Raw genomic sequence first — 16,112 nt, 5'->3', positions numbered from 1 at the left:
TTGCCTTTCAAATTATTAAATGATTTATTTTCGATTTAACTGCGAACTTAAGATAAGATTAGGGCCATAGACGCAGTTTGTTTCAAATTTCCATACAAATACATTTGGATTTGCCAAATAAGATAATATAATATACGAATCTATATTCTATACGAAAAAAAATTACAAAGATTTTTTTCTATACGAAAAAAAAAAATACAGCAAACTTTTTTCTAAACGGCAAAAAATTACTCCGAATTTTTTTCTAAACAAAAAAAAAATGAAATCTAATTTTTTCTATACGAACAAAATTGTTCCGAAGTTTTTTTTTTATACGAACAAAATTGTTCCGAAGTTTTTTTCTATACGAAAAAAATTGTTGCAAATTTTTTTCTATACGAACAAAAAATTGTACGAAAAAAATTGTTTCGAATTTTTTCTATACGAAAAAAATTGTTGCGAATTTTTTTCTATACGAAAAAAATTGTTGCGAATTTTTTTCTATACGAAAAAAATTGTTGCGAATTTTTTTTTTCTATACGAAAAAAATTGTTCCGAATTTTTTTTTATACGAAAAAAATTGTTCCGAATTTTTTTTTTCTATACGAAAAAAATTGTTCCGAATTTTTTTTTTCTATACGAAAAAAATTGTTCCGAATTTTTTTTTTATACGAAAAAAATTGTTCCGAATTTTTTTTTCTATACGAAAAAAATTGTTCCGAATTTTTTTTTTCTATACGAAAAAAATTGTTACGAATTTTTTTTTCTATACGAAAAAAATTGTTCCGAATTTTTTTTCTGTACGAAAAAAATTGTTCCGAATTTTTTTTTCTATACGAAAAAAATAGTTCCGAATTTTTTTTTTTTCTATACGAAAAAAATTGTTCCGAATTTTTTTTTTTCTATACGAAAAAATTTGTTCCGAATTTTTTTTTTATACGAAAAAAATTGTTCCGAATTTTTTTTTTCTATACGAAAAAAATAGTTCCGAATTTTTTTTTTTCTATACGAAAAAAATTGTTCCGATTTTTTTTTTTCTATACGAAAAAAATTGTTCCGAATTTTTTTCTATACGAAAAAAAAATTAAAGCGAATTTTTTTCTATACGAAAAAAATTGTTCGGAATTTTTTTCTATATACGAAAAAAATTGTTCCGAATTTTATTTTATACGAAAAAAAAATTAAAGCGAATTTTTTTCTATACGAAAAAAATTGTTCCGAATTTTTTTCTATATACGAAAAAAATTGTTCCGAATTTTTTTTCTATATACGAAAAAAATTGTTCCGAATTTTTTTCTATATACGAAAAAAATTGTTCCGAATTTTTTTCTATATACGAAAAAAATTGTTCCGAATTTTTTTCTATATATGAAAAAAATTGTTCCGAATTTTTTTCTATATACGAAAAAAATTGTTCCGAATTTTTTTCTATACGAAAAAAATTGTTTCGAATTTTTTTTCTATACGAAAAAAATTGTTCCGAATTTTTTTTATACGAAAAAAAAAATTGTTCCGAATTTTTTTTGTTTCGAATTTTTCTCTATACGAAAAAAATTGTTGCGAATTTTTTCTATACGAAAAAAATTGTTGCGAATTTTTTCTATACGAAAAAAATTGTTGCGAATTTTTTTCTATACGAAAAAAATTGTTGCGAATTTTTTTCTATACGAAAAAAATTGTTGCGAATTTTTTTCTATACGAAAAAAATTGTTGCGAATTTTTTTCAATACGAAAAAAATTGTTGCGAATTTTTTTCTATACAAAAAAAATTGTTGCGAATTTTTTTCTATACGAAAAAAATTGTTGCGAATTTTTTTCCATACGAAAAAAATTGTTGCGAATTTTTTTCCATACGAAAAAAATTGTTGCGAATTTTTTTCCATACGAAAAAAATTGTTGCGAATTTTTTTCCATACGAAAAAAATTGTTGCGAATTTTTTTCCATACGAAAAAAATTGTTGCGAATTTTTTTCCATACGAAAAAAATTGTTGCGAATTTTTTTCCATACGAAAAAAATTGTTGCGAATTTTTTTCCATACGAAAAAAATTGTTGCGAATTTTTTTCCATACGAAAAAAATTGTTGCGAATTTTTTTCCATACGAAAAAAATTGTTGCGAATTTTTTTCCATACGAAAAAAATTGTTGCGAATTTTTTTCCATACGAAAAAAATTGTTGCGAATTTTTTTCCATACGAAAAAAATTGTTGCGAATTTTTTTCCATACGAAAAAAATTGTTGCGAATTTTTTTCCATACGAAAAAAATTGTTGCGAATTTTTTTCCATACGAAAAAAATTGTTGCGAATTTTTTTCCATACGAAAAAAATTGTTGCGAATTTTTTTCCTTACGAAAAAAATTGTTGCGAATTTTTTTCCATACGAAAAAAATTGTTGCGAATTTTTTTCCATACGAAAAAAATTGTTGCGAATTTTTTTCCATACGAAAAAAATTGTTGCGAATTTTTTTCCATACGAAAAAAATTGTTGCGAATTTTTTTCCATACGAAAAAAATTGTTGCGAATTTTTTTCCATACGAAAAAAATTGTTGCGAATTTTTTTCCATACGAAAAAAATTGTTGCGAATTTTTTTCCATACGAAAAAAATTGTTGCGAATTTTTTTCCATACGAAAAAAATTGTTGCGAATTTTTTTCCATACGAAAAAAATTGTTGCGAATTTTTTTCCATACGAAAAAAATTGTTGCGAATTTTTTTCCATACGAAAAAAATTGTTGCGAATTTTTTTCCATACGAAAAAAATTGTTGCGAATTTTTTTCCATACGAAAAAAATTGTTGCGAATTTTTTTCCATACGAAAAAAATTGTTGCGAATTTTTTTCCATACGAAAAAAATTGTTGCGAATTTTTTTCCATACGAAAAAAATTGTTGCGAATTTTTTTCCATACGAAAAAAATTGTTGCGAATTTTTTTCCATACGAAAAAAATTGTTGCGAATTTTTTTCCATACGAAAAAAATTGTTGCGAATTTTTTTCCATACGAAAAAAATTGTTGCGAATTTTTTTCCATACGAAAAAAATTGTTGCGAATTTTTTTCTATACGAAAAAAATTGTTTCGAATTTTTTTCTATACGAAAAAAATTGTTTCGAATTTTTTTCTATACGAAAAAAATTGTTTCGAATTTTTTTCTATACGAAAAAAATTGTTTCGAATTTTTTTCTATACGAAAAAAATTGTTTCGAATTTTTTTCTATACGAAAAAAATTGTTTCGAATTTTTTTCTATACGAAAAAAATTGTTTCGAATTTTTTTCTATACGAAAAAAATTGTTTCGAATTTTTTTCTATACGAAAAAAAATTGTTTCGAATTTTTTTCTATACGAAAAAAATTGTTTCGAATTTTTTTCTATACGAAAAAAAATTGTTTCGAATTTTTTTCTATACGAAAAAAATTGTTTCGAATTTTTTTCTATACGAAAAAAATTGTTTCGAATTTTTTTCTATACGAAAAAAATTGTTTCGAATTTTTTTCTATACGAAAAAAATTGTTTCGAATTTTTTTCTATACGAAAAAAATTGTTTCGAATTTTTTTCTATACGAAAAAAATTGTTTCGAATTTTTTTCTATACGAAAAAAAATTGTTTCGAATTTTTTTCTATACGAAAAAAATTGTTTCGAATTTTTTTCTATACGAAAAAAATGGTTTCGAATTTTTTTCTATACGAAAAAAATTGTTTCGAATTTACGAATTTTTTTCTATACGAAAAAAATTGTTTTCGTTTTTTTTTTCTATACAAAAAATTATTCCACATTTTTTTCTACATGAAATTTTTTTCTATAGGAAAGAATTTGTCCCAATTTTATCTATGGATCGAAGGCTTATTTAACTGGTATTCCCTAAAGGATCCCATAAGTAAGTAAATAACTTTAAATAGAAATATGTCAATAACAAATTTTGGAGATATCTCCACTATTTAATCACCTGAGAATTCCCAACGTTTTGGCATATCTACTCCTTTTTTTTGAAATCACGACCTTACTTAATTCAACTGCCCCTCATAAATTTAACGCTGTCTCCACTGGCATTTACGCATAGGGAGACATTTTAAAAATTTCCCCATATAAACAAAAGCCCCCGTTCATATTTTCTAATTAGCCAATAATAAATTTTATTTTTAAATCACTCCACGGGGGTAAATCTTAACAGCCAATAAAAAACAAAGGCTACCACCACCAGGCGTTCAAGCTTATCAAATCATAAAAATAAATAAAGAAACAAATATTTAATCAGATATTCTGTGATTTTACGTAGGTATATGGATTTGTATATGGGTCTCTGATTAGCATGCAACGTTATTATTTTCAATATTGATTAGCGATTTCCATAATAAAGTTTCTAGAAGTTCGATGTATCAAGAGAAGTGATACAATTACGTTTCGGTTTTAGACTTAGTCACGTCATACACCGAGGTATTTTTTTGCATTTGGAGGTAAGTGGTATTATTTTTAAAACCACAATAACAAAAGAATTGAAATTAGGGAAAATTCTAAGCTATAAGTAGTTTAATATTTAATTTATTTAAAAATATGAATTTAAGCAACAAAAGAAATAACTAAAAAAATTTTAAAAATAGTGTTCCTGTAGATCGTGATATTTAATTGTTTTATATGGTATCTAGAGATTTATTTTGTTCGGTGACCCATATTGAAATTTTCTCTAAAATATTTTTCCACTGACAACTTGTCCCCAAGTTGTTGGATTTTGTTAGATATTGGCCCATGTTTAGAAAGCTTAACGCTAAACTTGTTTTTAAAATGACTTTCGAAAAAATGCCCAAATAAACCCATAAAATGGGGAGTTAGAGGGTTAATATGTTTTACTTAAATCTTCCCTGCAGTCGTATCTATAACATTGTCGAAGACATCATGTAGCCTAAATTTAAGGATTGAGAGTAATCTGGTATGGATAACTTATACAAATTTAGAAAATCGGTATTAATCAAAATTAAAACTATGCACATCATTAATGCCGTTGCTTCACTGATATAGGTTATATTTACAGATCACTTTTGTTCGGTGACCCATAGTCAAATTTGATAAAGAATATTTTCTTCATTGATATCATTCCCCTAAAGTTAACTATAACGGGAGATATCGACCCAAACTCAGAAGGCCTAATGTTTAAATAATTATTAAATGAGTTTTTTATGAAGGGCCCAAAAAGACCCCTACAGAGTTATAGTGCAGGGTTAATGTGTTTTACTAAAATGTTCGTCGTAATGTTTTCTATAATATTACTGAAGACACCATATACCTAGAAGGTAAGGTAATCAAGGAATCTCAGGCAGATCACTTACACATTTGTACTATATTAATATAAATCGAAACAAATTATGTACTGTTATTGGCATTTCTGTTAAATTGATATTTATTATATATACAGATTTCTTTAATTCTGAGGGCCCTAATGAAATTCAATGGAGATTATTTTCTACCTTTGGACCATCACCATATGATGTAGTGTTTTGAGAGATATTGACCCATCTCTAGAAACATTAACGTTAAAATTGTTTTTTAATTCATTTTTGCTAAAGGGATTCATTTTTGCTAAAAACTCATTAAATGCAGAGCTAGAGGGTTAATATGTTTTACAGAAATGTTCCTCAAAGTGTCGTTTATAACATTACAAATCGTGCCTGCTACATTAAATCAAAGGATTACAAGGAATCTTGTAAGGATCACTAAAGCAAATGTGGAATTTTGTTTATATCATCAAAGCAAATATTATACTCATATTGATACCGTTATTAAACTACTGTAGATTATATCTACAGAATTCTATTGTTCGGTGACCCACAGTGAAATTCGGTAGAGATTATTTTTTCCTTTTAGACCATCACCCTATAATGAAGTGTTGTAAGAGATATTGGCCCATCTTTAGATTCATTAAGGTTAAGGCTGTTTTTAAAGGCTTTTTGTAAAAGGGTCCAAAAAGGCACTTTAAATTGAGAGCTAGAGGGTTAATATATTTTACAAAAATTTTCCTCAAAGTATCCTTTACAATATTCCCAAACATATGATATACATTAAATCAAAGGATTTTGAGGTATCTTATAAGGATCACTGACTCAAATGTATGAAAACTTTTTATTCCAACAAAGCAAATACTGTAACTTTATTTATGCAGTTATTTACCTGCTATCGGTTATATCTACAGATTTCTTTTGTTCAGTGACCCTCGGTAAAATTCGATGCAGATTATTTTCTCCCTTTGGACCATCATCCTTTGATGAAGTGTTGTAAGAGATATTGTCCGAACTTTAGATAAATTAATGTTAAATTAGTTTTTAAATGAATTTTTGTTAAAGGGGCCAAAAAGGCCCCTCAAATGCAAAGCTAGAGGCTTAATATATTTTACAAAAATGTTCCTCAGAATGTCGTTTGCAACATTGTCAAACATATCGAATACCTTAAGTCAAAGGGTTAAGAGAAATCTTATGCGAATCAGATTCGCAAATGTAGAAATTTGAAATGAATTAATGCAAATTCTGTAGTCCAATTGCTGCCTTTATTTAAGTAATATAGGTTATATCTACAGATGTCTTTTTTGCGGCGTCCCATAGTTAAATTCGATGGAGAATATTTTCTCCACTGACTTCTTTACCCTAAAGTTATATTTTATGAGCGATATTGGCCCAAGTTTCAGTGATATCATTGTTAAAAAGGGTTTCAAATGCAGATCTTAAAATGGCCCCAAAAGACCCATTAAATGGATAGCTAGCTGGTTAGTATGTTTTGGAAAAATGGTCCTCATGGTCTTGTTGACATTATTGCTGAAGATATTATGCACCTAAAACGTATTGATTAGGGAGAATCTCATGCCGATTGTTTGTGCAAAAGTTCAAAATTCCGACATCATTTATTTTTTATCACATTTTTTTTTTTTTTTGTTTTTCGCCTATATTATTTGTCACTAAAAATGGTTTATATACACCACAAATAACTTTAAATGCAAATATGCCAAGAAATTCATAGAATTTGTAGTGAATTTCATAGAAACTAATCGCACAAACACACACGCCAATGAATCATTCATGGTCATTCTTTATTAAATTATTGATAGTAAATAAAAATATTTTGTCTGACTGTCGATAGGGGCGTGTCTGATGGTTTATCCGAGTGTTAGATAAAGATACTATCATCGCTATTGGTGTCATCAAGATTTGTAACCTTATAGATATTTACTCTTAATTAGATTAATCTGGGGCTCTGATCTCTTCAATGAACAAATAAATCCTAAAAATGAAATTCGATGGAGATTTCTGTTGGTTATATCTACAGATTTCTGTTGTTCGATGACCCACAATGAAATTCGGTTGAGATTATTTTTTCCTTTTAGACCATCAGCCTATAATGAAGTGTTGTAAGAGATATTGGCCCATCTTTAGATTCATTAAGGTTAAGGCTGTTTTTTAAGACATTTTTGTAAAATGGTCCAAAAAGACACTTTAAATTGAGAGCTAGAGGGTTAATATATTTTACACAAATTTTCTTCAAGGTATCCTTTACAATATTCCCAAACATATCATATACATTAAATCAAAGGATTTCGAGGTATCTTATAAGGATCACTGACTCAAATGTATGAAAACTTTTTATACCACCAAAGCAAATACAGTAACTTTATTTATGCAGTTATTTAACTGCTATAGGTTATACCTACAGATTTCTTTTGTTCAGTGACCCCTAATGAATTTCGATGCAGATTATTTTCTTCCTTTGGACCATCACCGTATGATGAAGTGTTGTGAGAGATATTGACCGAACTTTAGATAAATTAATGTAAAAATTGTTTTTAAATGCATTTTTGTTAATGGGACCAAAAAGGACCCTCAAATGCAAAGCTAGAGGGTTAATATATTTTACAAAAATGTTCCTCAGAATGTCGTTTACAAAATTGTCAAACATATCGAATACCTTAAGTCAAAGTATTAAGAGAAATCTTATGCGAATCAGATACGCAAAAGTAGCAATTTGATATGAAATTGTTGTAGAAAAGCAATCATAGTAGTTATTATTTAGTTGGCCATGTTAATAATAACCATAGCAGCCTATGAATTTTATTATTATATATACTAATGTTTAATGAAATATGTTTTCAGTTTTCTCTCTGTTTTTCTTGTCAATAAATATACTTTCATATTATAAAACATTCTTGTTAGAACCAACGAAATCTATAATAGGCTATGGGCGAACAAAAGGATAGCGTTGGTATACCCCAATTTAATGGATGCGGATATGATGAATGGCAGTTTCGAGTTCAAATTCATTTTGAGAATTTAAACCTTGAGGATGTTTTAACGGATAATCCTCCCGCAGAAAATGCTGCAAAGCAAGAATTTTTAAAGAAGGATAAGAAAGCAAGAGACAAATTGGTATCCTTTATTAGCAATGATTGCCTGGGATACGTTCGAGAAAAGAAGACAGCCAAAGAGATGTGGGAGAGTCTGAAGAACGTATTTGCTAAGAAATCTATAACAAATCAAGTCTTGACCAGAAAGCAGATTCTGAACCTACGTTTGAAAGAAGGAGAGTCTGTAGCGGAACACCTAATGAAATTTGAAAATTTAATCAGGAATCTTAAGATGGCTGGGGCTGAAGTTGGAGTCAGTGACGTTATTGCGCAACTTTTTATGACATTGCCAGAGAAGTTCGATCCATTAATAACAGCTTTACAAAATTTGGACGAATCTCAGTTATCCTACAATATGGTAAAAGAGCGACTACTCTTGGAAGAAACAAAAATGACCCATCGTTCAGAAGGAGACGAAATTCCAGCAAAAACCGCATTTGAAGGTAAAAAGAATTTTAAAAGGAAATTTCAAGGTCGATGTCACAAGTGCCACAAATTCGGTCATAAAGCAATTGATTGTCGCCAAAGTGATGCGAGAAGTGCCTCTAAAGGAAGCAAATTTACACAAAAGGAGAATAACAAATCAGTTTGTTTTATGGCAGATGCAAATTTTTCAAACGTTGGTAAGTCTTGTGTAACATTTAAGCTAGATTCTGGTGCAAGCGATCATTTGGTGAATGAGAAATGGTATTTCGATTCAATGTCAATGTTGGCAACTTCCGTGGAAATAAAAGTCGCTAAAGATGATCAATATCTGATTGCCAACCATAAAGGCGTAATCAAAGGAATGAGTAACCGAGATTTTGATGTAGAACTAAAGGATGTATTATATGTACCCGATCTCAGAGACAACTTACTATCTGTAAAAAAGATGACATCAGCCGGCATTGAAGTGCGATTTGTTAAAGACAAGGCATATATAATGAAGGGAAAATACCACATAGGAACTGCATACTTACGTGGAAGTTTATATGAGATCAGATTTAACATTAACGATCGTGTGGTGAATTACTCAAACGTCGAAAAGAATCAGTTGTGGCATAAAAGATATGGTCATATTGGATCAAGCTCCTTTAATGAACTGGTAAATAAGAAGATGGTACTGGGCATTGATGTAAAACCCGAAAAAATCGTGTTCTGTGATGTTTGTGTCGAGGGCAAACAATGTCGTGAACCCTTTAATAAAACCCGCGAAAAGACCACTCGTCCACTACAAAGAATTCACTCTGATGTATGCGGACCAATTGATCCTGTAGCTTGGAATGGTTCCAAGTATGTTGTATCATTCGTCGATGACTATACCCATTTTACAGTAATATATACCATCGCCAAAAAGTCTGAAGTATTTCAAAAATTTGTTGAGTATGAAGCCATGGCTGTTGCACAATTTGGTGTGCCAATTTCAAAACTAACAGTAGACCAAGGCCGAGAATATTGTTCACATGAGCAAAGGAAGTGGTATGCCATGAAGGGAATTCAAGTAGAGGAAACAATTGCCTACACCCCTCAGCAGAACGGGGTGGCCGAAAGATTCAATAGGTCGCTAATGGAAAAAGTAAGAAGTATGCTTCTAGAATCAAATGTGCCAAAGAATATGTGGAACGAAGCTGCTTTGACAGCTGTTTACTTAATCAATAGAAGTCCAACAAAATCCTTAATAAATACAACTCCAGCAGAAATGTGGTACGGCACCAAGCCAGATGTTGGGAAATTCAAGGTGTTTGGTTGCAAAGCTTATGCTTGGGTACCGAAACAAAAGCGAAAGAAACTAGATTCGAAAAGTCAAAGGTTAGTTATGTTGGGCTATGTTCCAAATGGATACAAGTTATGGAATATGCAGGAAAGGAAGATAATCACTTCCAGAGATGTCAAATTTGATGAAACGTGCTTTCCATATAAGGAAGATATCAACACAGTGAATCCTCTGAAAACACAAATTATAAGAAGTAACATGCAAGAAGGGGATGATGAGAATAGCGTGCCTGTTACTCCGACACCTATCGACATTACAGAGAGCACACCTGACGTGGAGATTATTGATGAAGATAATGTAGATTTACCACAACAAGTTACCACATCAAATGGAAATACTACTGAATCAAGTGACAGTGTAGAGGATACGCCCAGAAGAAGTCAACGTACTAAGCACGTTCCCAACAGATTCATGGGATTTAAATTAGGATTTTCGGCATACATTAAAGAGCAAACACCTATGGACATTCCAGAAAAATTTTCCAATATAGCTGGTAGATCTGATGAAAATTTGTGGATTCAAGCAATAAATGACGAACTGCAGTCATTGGAATCATACAAAGTTTGGAAAATTGAACGACCTCCCAAAACAGCAAAATTATTGAAATCAAAGTGGATTTTCAAAATCAAGTACGATGGAGATGGGAAGCCATTAAGGTACAAAGCGCGGTTAGTTGTAAAAGGGTTTCTACAGAGGAAAGGTGTGGATTACAATGAGGTTTATGCACCTGTGACTAAGCTTTCTACTGTCCGTGTTTTATTAGCCATCGCTGCAAACAAAGATTTATTTTTATATCAAATGGATGTAAAGACTGCCTTCTTGAATGGTGACCTGAAAGAAGAAATTTTTATGCATGTACCAGAGGGGGTTTCAGCAAGCAAAGATATGACATGTCGACTTTTAAAATCTATCTACGGTTTAAAACAGGCGCCAAAGTGTTGGAACGAGACTCTTAATAAATACCTTATCACATTGGGATTCAATAGATCAAGTCATGACTATTGTCTATACACCAAACTTATGACCGATGAAGTTATTTATGTCATACTATATGTGGACGATCTACTTATTGCTGCCAGTAATATGGAACTTATTGCAGAGTTCAAAGCGCAATTAGAGAGAAAATTTCAGTTGTCACAATTTGGAGAACTGAAGTACTTTTTGGGAATAAAGGTAGAAAAGACCGCATCAAAAATAATGTTATCTCAAGAAGCAAACCTATCCCGAATATTGGAAAAATTCTCTATGCAAGATTGTAATCCCCTAAAGACGCCAATGGAAAAAGGTTTGAAATTACAAGTTTGCACAAGCGAAACGGCATGTAATAAACCATACAGAGAATTACTTGGAAGTATGATGTACGTTATGCTTTGTGTAAGGCCAGATATATGCTACCATGTCGGTTACTTGGGACGTTTCCAACAAAAACCCTCAGAAGCACATTGGCAAGCAGCTAAAAGGGTGTTGAGATATATAAAAGGGACATTGCAAACAAAATTGAATTATGAAAAAGAAAAGGATGAACCTCCCTTGGTAGGATTTGCCGATGCAGATTGGGCCGGAGACGAAGTTGACCGAAAGTCAGTAAGTGGTTACCTATTTAAAGTATTCGGATGTACCGTATCCTGGTCAAGTAGAAAGCAGCAGACGGTGGCTACCTCATCGAGTGAATCTGAATATGTCGCATTGAGTTCTGCTGTTTCAGAAGCAATCTGGTTACGTGGCTTACTTCAAGATTTAAATGTCATTCAAAATGAACCTGTGACAATTTATGAAGATAATCGGGGATGTATATTCATGGCGTCAAATGTTGAGACTAAGAAATCAAAGCACATAGACATAAAACATCATTTTATAAGAGACTACATCGATAAAGGAATTGTCAAGATAGAACCTATCGGAACATGTGATCAATTGGCCGATATCTTCACGAAATCCCTGGATAATAATAGATTTAAAAAACTATCAAAATGCATTGGCTAATATGATTGAGAAGGGGTGTTGTAGAAAAGCAATCATAGTAGTTATTATTTAGTTGGCCATGTTAATAATAACCATAGCAGCCTATGAATTTTATTATTATATATACTAATGTTTAATGAAATATGTTTTCAGTTTTCTCTCTGTTTTTCTTGTCAATAAATATACTTTCATATTATAAAACATTCTTGTTAGAACCAACGAAATCTATAATAGAAATAATGCAAATTCTGTAGTCCAATTGTTGCCTTTATTTAAGTGATATAGGTTATATCTACAGATGTCTTTTGTTCGGCGACCCGTAGTTAAATACGATGGAGAATATTTTCCCCACTGACATCTTTACCCTAAAGTTATATTTTATGAGCGATAATTGTCCCAAGTTCAGTGATACAATTTTTAAAATGTTTTTCAAGTGCAGATCTTAAAATGGCTACAAAAGATCCATTAAATGGATAGCTAGCTGGTTAGTATTTTTTGGAAAAATTTTCCTTTTGGTCTTGTTTACAATATTGCTGAAGATATTATGCACCTAAAACGTACTTTTTAGAGAGAATCTCATGCCGATTGCTTGCGTAAAAGTACAAAATTCCGATATTATTTATTTTTTATCACATTTTTTGTTTTTCGCCCATATTATTTATCACTAAAAATGGTTTATATACACTACAAATAACTTTAAATGCAAATATGTCAAGAAATTCATAGAATTTGTAGTGAATTTCTTAGAAACTAATCGCACAAACACACAACCCAATGAATCATTCTTTATTAAATTATTGATAGTAAATAAAAATATTTTGTCTGACTGCCTATAGGGGCGTGTCTGATGGTTTATCCGAGTGTTAGATAAAGATACTATCATCGCTATTGGTGTCATCAATATCTGAAGCTTGTAAGCTAATCGATATTTACCCTTAATTAGATTAATATGGGGCTCTGATCTCTTCAATGAACAAATAAATCCTAAAAATGAAATTTAATGGAGATAACTGTTGGTTATATCTACAGATTTCTGTTGTTCGGTGGCCCACAATGAAATTCGATAGAGATTATTTTTTCCTTTTAGACCATCACCCTATAATAAAGTGTTGTAAGAGATATTGGCCCATCTTTGGATGCATTAAGGTTAAGACTGTTTTTAAAGGCATTTTTGTAAAAGGGTCCAAAAAGACACTTTAAATTGGGAGCTAGAGGGTTAATATATTTTACAAAAATTTTCCTCAAAGTATCCTTTACAATATTCCCAAACATATCATATACATTAAATCAAAGGATTTTGAGGTATCTTATAAGGATCACTGACTCAAATGTATGAAAACTTTTTATACCAACAAAGCAAATATTGTACCTTTACTTATACAGTTATTTAACTGTTATAGGTTAGATCTACAGATTTCTTTTGTTCGGTGAACCCTAATGAAATTCGATGCAGATTATTTTCTCCCTTTGAACCATTACCCTATGATGAAGTGTTGTGAGAGATATTGACCGAACTTTAGATAAATTAATGTTAAAATTGTTTTTAAATGCATTTTTGTTAAAGGGACCAAAAAGACCCCTTAACTGCAAAACTAGAGGGTTAATATATTTTACAAAAATGTTCTTCAGAATGTCGTACACAACATTGTCAAACATATCGAATACCTTAAGACAAATTATTAGGAGAAATCTTATGCGAATCAGATTCGCAAATATAGAAATTTGAGATAAATTAATGTAAATTCTGTAGTCCAATTGTTGCCTTTATTCAAGTTATATAGGTTACATCTACAGATGTCTTTTGTTCGGCGACCCGTAATTAAATTCGATGGAAAATATTTTCTCCATTGACATCTTTACCCTAGAGTTATATTTTATGAGCGATATTGGCCCAAGTTCAGTGATATCATTGTTAAAAAGGTTTTCAAATGCAGATCTTAAAAAGGGTCCAAAAGACCCATTAAATGGACAGATAGATGGTTAGTATGTTTTGGAAAAATGGTCCTTTTGGTCTTGTTTACATTATTGCTGAAGATATGAGGCTCCTAAAATGTATTGATTTGAGAGAATCTCATGCCGATAGCTTGCGCAAAGGTATAATATTACGATATTTTTTATTTCTTATCACATTTTTTTTTTTTGTTTTTCGCCTGTATTATTTATCACTAAAAATGGTTTATATACACTACAAATAACTTTAAATGCAAATATGCCAAGAAATTCATAGAATTTGTAATGAATTTCATAGAAACAAATCGCACAAACACACAACCCAATGAATCATTCATGGTCATTCTTTATTAAATTATTGATAGTAAATAAAAATATTTTGTCTGACTGCCTATAGGGGCGTGTCTGATGGTTTATCCGAGTGTTAGATAAAGATACTCTCATCGCTACTGGTGTCATTAATATCTGAAACTTGTAACCTAATCGATATTTACCCTTAATTAGATTAATCCGGGTCTCTGATCTCTTCAATGAACAAATAAATCATAAAAATGAAATTCGATGGAGATTGCTGTTGGTTACACATATATACAGATTTCTGTTGTTCGGTGACCCACAATGAAATTCGGTAGAAATTATTTTTTCCTTTTAGATCATCACCCTATAATGAAGTGTTGTAAGAGATATTGGCCCATCTTCGTATTCATTAAGGTTAATGCTGTTTTTAAAGGCATTTTTGTAAAAGGTCCCAAAAAGACACTTAAAATTTAGGGCTAGAGGGTTAATGTATTTTACAAAAATGTTCTTCAAAGTATCCTTTACAATATTCCCAAACATATCATATACATTAAATCAAAGGATTTCGAGGTATCTTATAAGGATCACTGACTCAAATGTATGAAAACTTTTTATACCAACAAAGCAAATACTGTAACATCATTTATTACAGTTATTTAACTGCTATAGGTTATATCTACAGATTTCTTTTGTTCAGTGACCCCTAGTGAAATTCGATGCAGATTATTTTCTCCCTTTGGACCATCACTCTATGATGAAGTGTTGTAAGAGATATTGTCCGAACTTTAGATAAATTAATGTTAGAATTGTTTTTAAATTCATTTTTGTTAAAGGGACCAAAAAGGTCCCTTAAATGCAAAGCTAGAGGGTTAATATATTTTACAAAAATGTTCTTCAGAATGTCGTTTACAACATTGCCATACATATCGAATACCTTAAGACAAATTATTAAGAGAAATCTTATGCGAATCAGATTCGCAAATATAGAAATTTGAGATAAATAAATGTAAATTCTGTAGTCCAATTGTTGCCTTTATTTAAGTGATATAGGTTATATCTACAGATGTCTTTTGTTCGGCGAAAATATTTTCTCCACTGACATCTTTAACCTAAGGTTATATTTTATGAGCGATAATTGGCCAAAGTTCAATGATATCATTTTTAAAACGGTTTTTAAGTGCAGATCTTAAAATGACCCCAAAAGACCCATTAAATGGATAGCTAGCTGGTTAGTATGTTTTGGAAAAATTGTCCTTTTGGTCTTGTTTACATTATAGCTGAAGATATTATGCACCTAAAACGTATTCATTTGAGAAAATCTCATGCCGATTGCTTTCTCAAAAGTACAAAATTCCGATATTATTTATTTTTATCGCATTTTTTATTTTTTTGTTTTCGCCTGTATTATTTATCACTAAAAATGGTTTATGTATATACACTACTTTAACTTTAAATGCAAATATGCCAAGAAATTCTTAGAATTTGAAGTGGATTTCATAGAAACTAATCGCACAAACACACGCCCCAATGAATCATTGATGGTCATTCTTTATTAAATTATTGATAGTAAATAAAAATATTTTGCCTCTGACTGCCTATAGGGGCGTGTCTGGTGGTTTATCCGAGTGTTAGATAAGGATACCATCATCGCTATTGGTGCCCACAATATCTGAAACTTGTAAGCTAATCGATATTTACCCTTAATTAGTTTACTCTGGGCATTTGATCGCTTCAATGAACAATTAAATCCTAAAAAATTAATGACATCATTTCCCGGTCTTTATTATTTAGAAGA

The sequence above is a fragment of the Musca autumnalis genome, unplaced genomic scaffold (assembly GCF_047663935.1).
Source record: "Musca autumnalis isolate F117 unplaced genomic scaffold, ASM4766393v1 scaffold_4, whole genome shotgun sequence".
In the NCBI taxonomy this organism is placed as follows: Eukaryota; Metazoa; Arthropoda; class Insecta; order Diptera; family Muscidae; genus Musca; species Musca autumnalis.
The sequence above is the reverse complement of the archived record's forward strand: the minus strand, read 5'-3'. Positions refer to the sequence as shown.